We start from the raw sequence: 8013 nt of genomic DNA, 5'->3' as shown, positions 1-8013 counted from the left end.
GGAGAGCTAGCAGGGCCCTTATTTAAGGGTGATGCCTGTTCGCCAGCATCTTAAGTTTCTAAGTTGGTTTCTTTAGTTTACTTTGCTGTCAATTATGTTTATTTTCTATATGTTTTAAAGTCGTATTATGATTCTTGTTATTTAAGGCCTTCACTATTCATAGACCAATTCTTTGTTAACCAACATTGAGACTGGATGCACAGGTGATTGTTTCATACAATCAATTCTCAACCTGTTGTTTCGGGGTGTGCTGGTTTCAGCACACCCCAACCCCCTCTTGTGTGTTGGCTAGTGCTGGGCGCCCTAGCGAGATCTGACAGAATGGGTTTGACGCTTGCGCAGAATGACGCTTGCAACCAGTGTGACGTCATCTGTTAAGGGGTCTATATGACGCACTGGAACTGTTGGTGAAAGATGTTTGGGTAAAAATAAAACCCCCAAACTTTGCATCTCTGGACTGGATTTTTTTGGAGCCTTGGCCTATCGGTCACTTTCACAGAGTGTTTTTAAAATGATAAAGAATTGTCTCTTGAATCTGTTACTTTGCCTTTGCCTTTGCATAATCTATATGGGTCAAGGTTTGTGTTCTCTTCACACATTTACACCCATTCTATTGTATCTGTTTAAAGTGCTGGCTGCACTTAGTTATCTGTTAGGGGCTGGTGGCATCAGAGAGTGAATAGACGAGTAACCTACTTACTGTATATAAGGAAACAGTCTTTGGTACATATATAAGTGACATTCTTCACCAAGCAAGAAGATTCAAGATGGCTTCTTGGTTCTTCAGTTGGCCACTGCCGAAGACATGCATCCAGACGAGGAAACACCAGACATTTGCACCGGTTTATAAGCATAATAGGATTTATGAAATAGAACAGGTCCTTTGAATAAAGACTGGTTACCTGTTTAATCAGGCACAACATGTACCAGCATTTGACTGATATCTTGTAGTAAATGGTGGTGGTGAGGACCTTAAGTAGAATCCTCAGGGCATCATTGTATGCCACCTTAAGCCTCTGCATACTACCTTTCTTGTATGTGCACCACAAGAAGGCTGTATACATGGGAGTGCAAAATGCTTTAAAAAGTGCACACTTGACATGATCAGAACACACACTGAACCTGCAAAGCAGCATATTGGCCTGGCCATAAAGTATGCGGCACATATCTCTATCATCTTGGAGATTGTCAGTAACAATGTGTCCTCATGGCTTCTCACAAGCATGACACTACTCTTTTTTACATTATAAATGATGTCATGATCATTGCCATAATTTGAGCAAACTTTCAATAGCTGCTGTAACCCTCCACTGTAAGGACTTAGCACGACCAGGTCATCAGTGTACATAAGGTGATTGACGATAGAGCTACCTATCAGACAGTCCGTATTGCACTTGTTTAATTCAATGGATAGATTTACATAGATTCATGTAAACGTTGAATAAAACGGGAGACAAAATCCTCCCTTGGCGTACACCATTGCTAACAGAGAAATGGGCAGATGTAACATTACCCCATTTGACCTGCATTTTCTGATTTGCACACCAAAACACCAGTATACGTACAATGTGTCTAGGTGTGCCTTTATCAAGCAGCTTCTGAAACAGTTTGTAGTGGTTAATCCTGTCAAAAGCTCGAGACACATCAATGAAGCATATGAAGACAGTGGAATTATGGCTACTGCAGCTGGCAAATCAGTTCTTTAAGTGCAAAGGTGCATAAGTCTGTGCCGTGTTTCTTTTTAAATCCAAACGGTTATCTGCAGTCAGGACAAACATTTCAAGGAGCACAAGCATGATTCTTTCCAAAACTTTGGAGTGCTGGCCCGAGCGATAGGTCTATTGTTGTCAATGCTGTTTAGTTTACCTGCCTTGTCTTTAAGGACAGGTACTAATTGTACAGAGGTGATTGACTCTGGGGGGACACCATGACCCAACAGACCTGTAAAACACAAGGTCCATTTGGTTCCATTTGTACACTCTGAGTTACAGACCTGTTATGGTCATTCAGGGTTATCTCTTTATGTGTTTCTGGTAATATTATATAAAATATAAACCGCTATCATTGCTATTGTGCATGTATTGCTGCCATTTACATGTTGAATAAAGCTTAATGAAAAACACATGTTTAATGCAAGCCATACTGTTCAAATCATGGACCTGCCTGGATCCCATTCAACATCACTGTGCTTTCCTTCTTTCCCCACTAAGAAACTTGAGATATGACTAACAAGAATACAAATAAATCCTAAAATAATCTATTAACATACAAATATATCTGTGCTTTATTGTTGGTCATGTGTGTTTGTTTATTAAAAATATTATTAATCATTAAAATGGCAATGTTATTTCACGTTTAATAAAAAAGATTAAGACATTCATATATATATATACACCATTTGCAGAAGTTAGTGTGATTTTATCATTATTACATTGAAAATTATTCATACAAGAAAAAAGAAGAAACAAATCATCAAGAATGAATCAAGAAGGGTTTATTTGTAACTCACTTGGTAAATAAGTCAAATATCGATGGGACATGTTCAGCAAAGACAGTAATACAGTAAAACACTGCAATATAACAACTAGGTGTGATGAAGTTAAAAAATACCATCATATATAAGGAAACAATATCCAAGTTAGGTATGGTATCTATAGCAGCAATCAGGAATATACAAGAAGTCAGAAAGCATACATATATAAAGAAATTTGTACTAACTGGCTTCAACACCAGACACCACCGTACCTGTGAATAAGAAAGTACTACAAAATAATATAGAATCAATATGGTGAGGTTTATTTGTCACTCAGGTACAAGAAGTAAACATTTGGTGGGACAAGTTTCACAAAGACTGCGCCAAGGCAATTTGCAATTTGACAAACAGGTATAGTTTGTTTGTTTTTTCAACATAGATTTTATTCCGGAAAATTGTCATTTAAAATTGTAAATTGTAAACATTTGGTGGGACATGTTCCACAAAGACTGTGCTAATGCAATTTGACAAACGTTTTTTTTCCCCAGAAAATTGTAATTTAAAATTGTACACGCAATTCATTGAGTATTACTCATTGAGTGCGTGCATGCTCATTTAGACTAAGTAAAACCCTTTCCACACTGACCACTGTGTGCGCCCACCTTCTTGTCTCGGTCAGCAATGCTAATATACATGTAATAGGTTCATAACAGCTCAGCAGACTTACCAGTAATAAACAACTGCTTAAAATAACAACAATGGGTCATCATGTTGCACGTTTCTACTTCTAATGATGTGCTTGTCACACTGTTCACTATCCTTTTGCATTGATGTGTGCATGCATGACATATTAGACTTCTTAACCGAGTAAATTTAATTCCACATTGACCAAAAATGGGATTTCAATCATGTGTGAATTCTCTGGTGTTTATTTAACGAAGATTGTGTCGTAAAGTTGCTCATACACCTTTCGCAGCTATAGGGTTTCTCTCCAGTGTGAATTCTTTGGTGTGTTTTAAGGCTGGACATTTGAGAGAAGTGTTGTCCACAATGTTCACACCCATAGGGTTTCTCTCCAGTGTGAATTCTCTGGTGTTTATTTAACGAAGATTGTGTCGTAAAGTTGCTCAGACACCTTTCGCAGCTATAGGGTTTCTCTCCAGTGTGAATTCTCCGGTGTGTTCTAAGGGTGGATATCTCAGAGAAGTGTTGACCACACTGGTCACATCCATAGGGGTTCTCTCGAGTGTGAATTCTCTGGTGTCTATTAAGGCCGACAATTTGAGAGAAGTGCTGTCCACACTGGTCACATCCATAGGGTTTCTCTCCGGTGTGAATTCTCTGGTGTGTTTTAAGGGAAGACATCAAAGAGAAGTTTTGTCCACACTGGTCACATCCATAGGGTTTCTCTCCAGTGTGAATTCTCTTGTGGCTTTTAAGATTCGTAATTTGAGAGAAGTGTTTTCCACACTGATCACATCCATACGGTTTCTCTCCAGTGTGGATTTGCTTGTGGCTTTTAAGATTGGTAATTTGAGAGAAGTGTTTTCCACACTGGTCACATCCATAGGGTTTCTCACCAGTGTGAATTCTCTGGTGTATTTTAAGTTTAGACAGGTTAGGGAAGTTTTTTCCACATTGATCGCAGCAGTGAAGTTTTTGCTTAGCTAAGCGTCTTTGTTCATTCACCTCTGGTATGACAGGGAAGCCAGACTGATGATGCAACACTGGATTGGAACAAAGATAAAGGAAAGATATTTTTTCAAAGGAAAGATATTTTTTCCACACTGTATACTTAGACACTATATTGAACAATCATTTTAGCCAAATAGCTAGCTAACAATGGGCCTCATTCAGCAATAAATTTGTAAGTTGTCTTCTTAAATTTCTTCCTAAGTGAATTCCTAAGAGAAGTCGAGTCAGATTTATGAAACGTTCTTAAAAGGCAGAATTGTTCGTAACTATGTTCTTGATGATGATGAATCACAATCCTCGTAACTTGAAGGGGTGTGCCAGTTAATCCTAATTACCATAGGGAGCCTCCCCACCAATCCCCATATAAGGCATGACTGCATGGCTCTGGCTGCAGTCACACCTGTGTGTGATTGCTGCACACAGAAATCACACAGAGAAATAAAGTTGAGAGAATGAAGTAAAGAATACCTAAACTAAAGCCTAAAGACGGTGGAACACCAGACTCCAAACATAAAAATAAATAAATATTTCTGTGGAGGTACTTCTGAAGTGAACAGCAAATTATTTTATTTAATTAATGAATGTATTTTATTATTTCTCTCACATTAATCAACATATCACCACTCGACATCAATGTAAATTTGCTGAAATTAGCTGTTAAAAATGTTATCCATATTTTATGTTCAGGAGTAGCGTTAGTAGTGGATATAAAACATTTTAGTACTGAAAGCTGGTGGGTGGATATAGAGGGTCTTTAAGGTAGCAGCTGCTTGGTATGTAATGGGGTGGAAATAGGGGTGTGGTGGGTGATATGGTATTGCAAGGAGGGGTGTAGGGGGCTGTGTGGGGTATGGGGATGGGTGTGACGGGTGGGTATAGGGGGGCTTTCAGGTAGGAAGGGGACTTGAAAATGGGGGTGTGGCGAATGTCGGGATATGGGGGTGGGGGTATGGGGGGGCGATGACGGTGGGTTGGGTGGTGGGTTATGGAGTGGGTATGGGGCTTGGGCTTCAACTCAACCGGGTCTGTTTGGGTTAGATGCATTTGGCTGCAGACCCCCACCTGAAAATATTTTCTGCTAGGGAAATGTTTTCAAGATTTATCAAAATGTTTTGAAAATAGCCCATCTACAAGTTCAAAATTGCCAGTAATGGGACGCGTTGTGAGCTTGTAGATCTGCTATTTTCAAACAAAGTATAAAATAGGGTTAAAGTGATTAAACTGTTCCTCGTTTGCTGTGGACCCCCTGGAACAGCTTCAAGACCACACCTTTGAGAACCTTTTTTGCTCTAAAGATATGATAAAAATATTATTGTAATTTAAAATCCTATATTATACAACTGTAGAATTGAAGAAACTTCAAGAATTAATTATTTTTGCACAAACATATCACACTTAAGAACTCAAAGGCCACTCTAAGAGTGCTCTCTAGTATGCGTAGATTTCTTCTTAACTTAAGAACAAATCACAGCTAAGAAAACATTTGTGAATGCCAAAATCTCTTTAAAAAATTCTTAAGTGGGTCTAAGAACAAATTTGTTCGTAAGTACGGTTCATGAATCGGGCCCATTGTCCTTAATAACCATAATAAAAATATAAACCCCAATATAAAATAGCCATTCTACAAGCTCACAACAACTCATAATGCAACACATTACAAGCTTTTGGATATGCTAGTATTAAGTGGTTACTTAAAACTGAAGTAATACTAAAGGCACTTGCATTCTACATTTAACATTTGGCTGAACTGTGAGGCTAAACAGAAACGATTTAAATCTAATCTACAGCAAAACTACTAGTCAAATTACAATGGAACAACATATACAATTGAATGAGTATAAAATGAATAGTGCGACGTGTATGTTTAAACTTGAAAAGGAAAGAGACAAACAACAACAGAACTATGACAGAACAGGGGGAAATGAAAAGGAGGGAGAGCAGGTAAGATACCGGGGTCTTTGTGTTCCTCCTGTTCAGCAGAATTGTCCCTGGTGGAGTTGAGAGAGTTCATCTTCACCTGAAGTCTGGAGTCCACAATCAGATCGGATCAGCAATCAACGATATCCTGGAGGAGTTGTGGAGAACTGTCAACTACAAACCCTTCTCATGCTAAGACCTGAGTCCACTGCTTTGAATGATTGGTCAAAGAGAACAATAGAACCATCTCTTCACCAATCACAATCTAACACACTTTGCTCCACCCCCATCCCCCATACATGATCCATGCAACCTTCTACAAAGAAAGTGGTAACAAAAGTTTAATTCATCTCTGTTTTAGTCTTTGGCTCAGTAGTGTTCTTCATTTTCACATTAATCACAATTTCAGTTCACCAAAATACATATTCAGATCACATTAATTCACTTTTTCATATATTCACTCTTATTCAATATTTTAATTGACCCTTAAGTTCAATAATACTCTTTAACACTAAAGTATCATTTACACAGCATCTGAATGGCTTGTACACTGTTTAAAAGTGCATTATCAAAGTGCAACACTCATTTACCCTATAACATTTAGCGAAAATACCTAATTACTAAAGCCTGCTCTTATGAGATAAAACGTTGGTTTGTTTACATTGTACTGACCTGAATTAAACAGGAAAAGACACGGAACAAACTTGTTGTTTCTCTTTCCAGAATGCAACTGAGGAGAACCGGAAGGGGTGCTCCCTTATATTGGGTCCCCAGAGAAACTGGGCTAAGAACAAACGTTCCGCCCTCACTGCTCCATGGAGGTTTAACATGAAATGTAAACAGTAGTACAACGAAATTGTAGTAATTATCAGACTTTAAAATACATATAAATGAGGTCACACTCTCTTGGGGGGGCCACACATACATTGCTCTGTTTCAATATATGGACCTACCTCTATCTAACCAATGCATATGTATGACAATATTCTATGGTACATAGAACCAATAACATGCATAAATGTACAGTGTTCACAGGATTCATAAATGAGTATCTGAGTAATATATGTGCAGTCTAACAATAATGGATACATGAGTGAATTCATTACAAGTCAGTACATCCTATTAGTCAGTCCCATTTTACAAGTTTTCAAATGCATAAAATGTATGGGGGTCCGCGACAAAATGTGTTAATATAGCATCACAATCAGTTTAGCCACTTTAACCCTATATATACATTGTTTATTTGAAAATAACCGATCTACAAGCTCACAATGAATCACAACGGAACATGTTGTGAGCTTTATGTAGATCTGCCATAGGCTATTCAAAACAAACTTGAAAACTTTTTCAAGATTTTGGGTAGCTGGCACAAAATATTTTAGATGGGAGTCTGTGGCCAAACACATAATTTATTCATTATCCTTAACATGAAAAAAAGTTAGAGAACTGCACCAAAAAGTTCTTCATGTGGTATTCATTGGTTGGTTAGTCTCTGGCTCCACCCTGTGGCCACAAACGTCAATTATTCCAGGACTGCGTGAGGGTAACAGAACAGGTTGGGCACCGAAACCATCTGGGCACTAGGGACTAGGCTGGGCACCTGTTTTTCTATACATTTATTGTGTACTGTTTAGCTATGTTTTCTCTATCCTAGCATTCAGTTCAGCCATTTTTTTTGTTCAGTTATTTTCCCCCCTCAAATCTTTAACAGTAGGCTACTATATTTTTCTATATTTTTTTTACACTGTTTTGCTATGTTTTCTCTCTCCTAACCAGTTTTCCCTGTGCCCAACTCTCCAGGTGCTCACTCATCCAGGTGCCCAGTTATCTCCACCCCTAAGTGCCCACTTGTCCAGGTTCCCACATGTCCCTAGTGCCCAGATGGATTTGGTGCCCAGCTGTCCTGGTGCCCACCTCTCCAGGTGCCC

This window comes from Gymnoscopelus microlampas (assembly GCF_963454915.1).
Source record: "Gymnoscopelus microlampas genome assembly, chromosome: 23".
In the NCBI taxonomy this organism is placed as follows: Eukaryota; Metazoa; Chordata; class Actinopteri; order Myctophiformes; family Myctophidae; genus Gymnoscopelus; species Gymnoscopelus microlampas.
The sequence above is the reverse complement of the archived record's forward strand: the minus strand, read 5'-3'. Positions refer to the sequence as shown.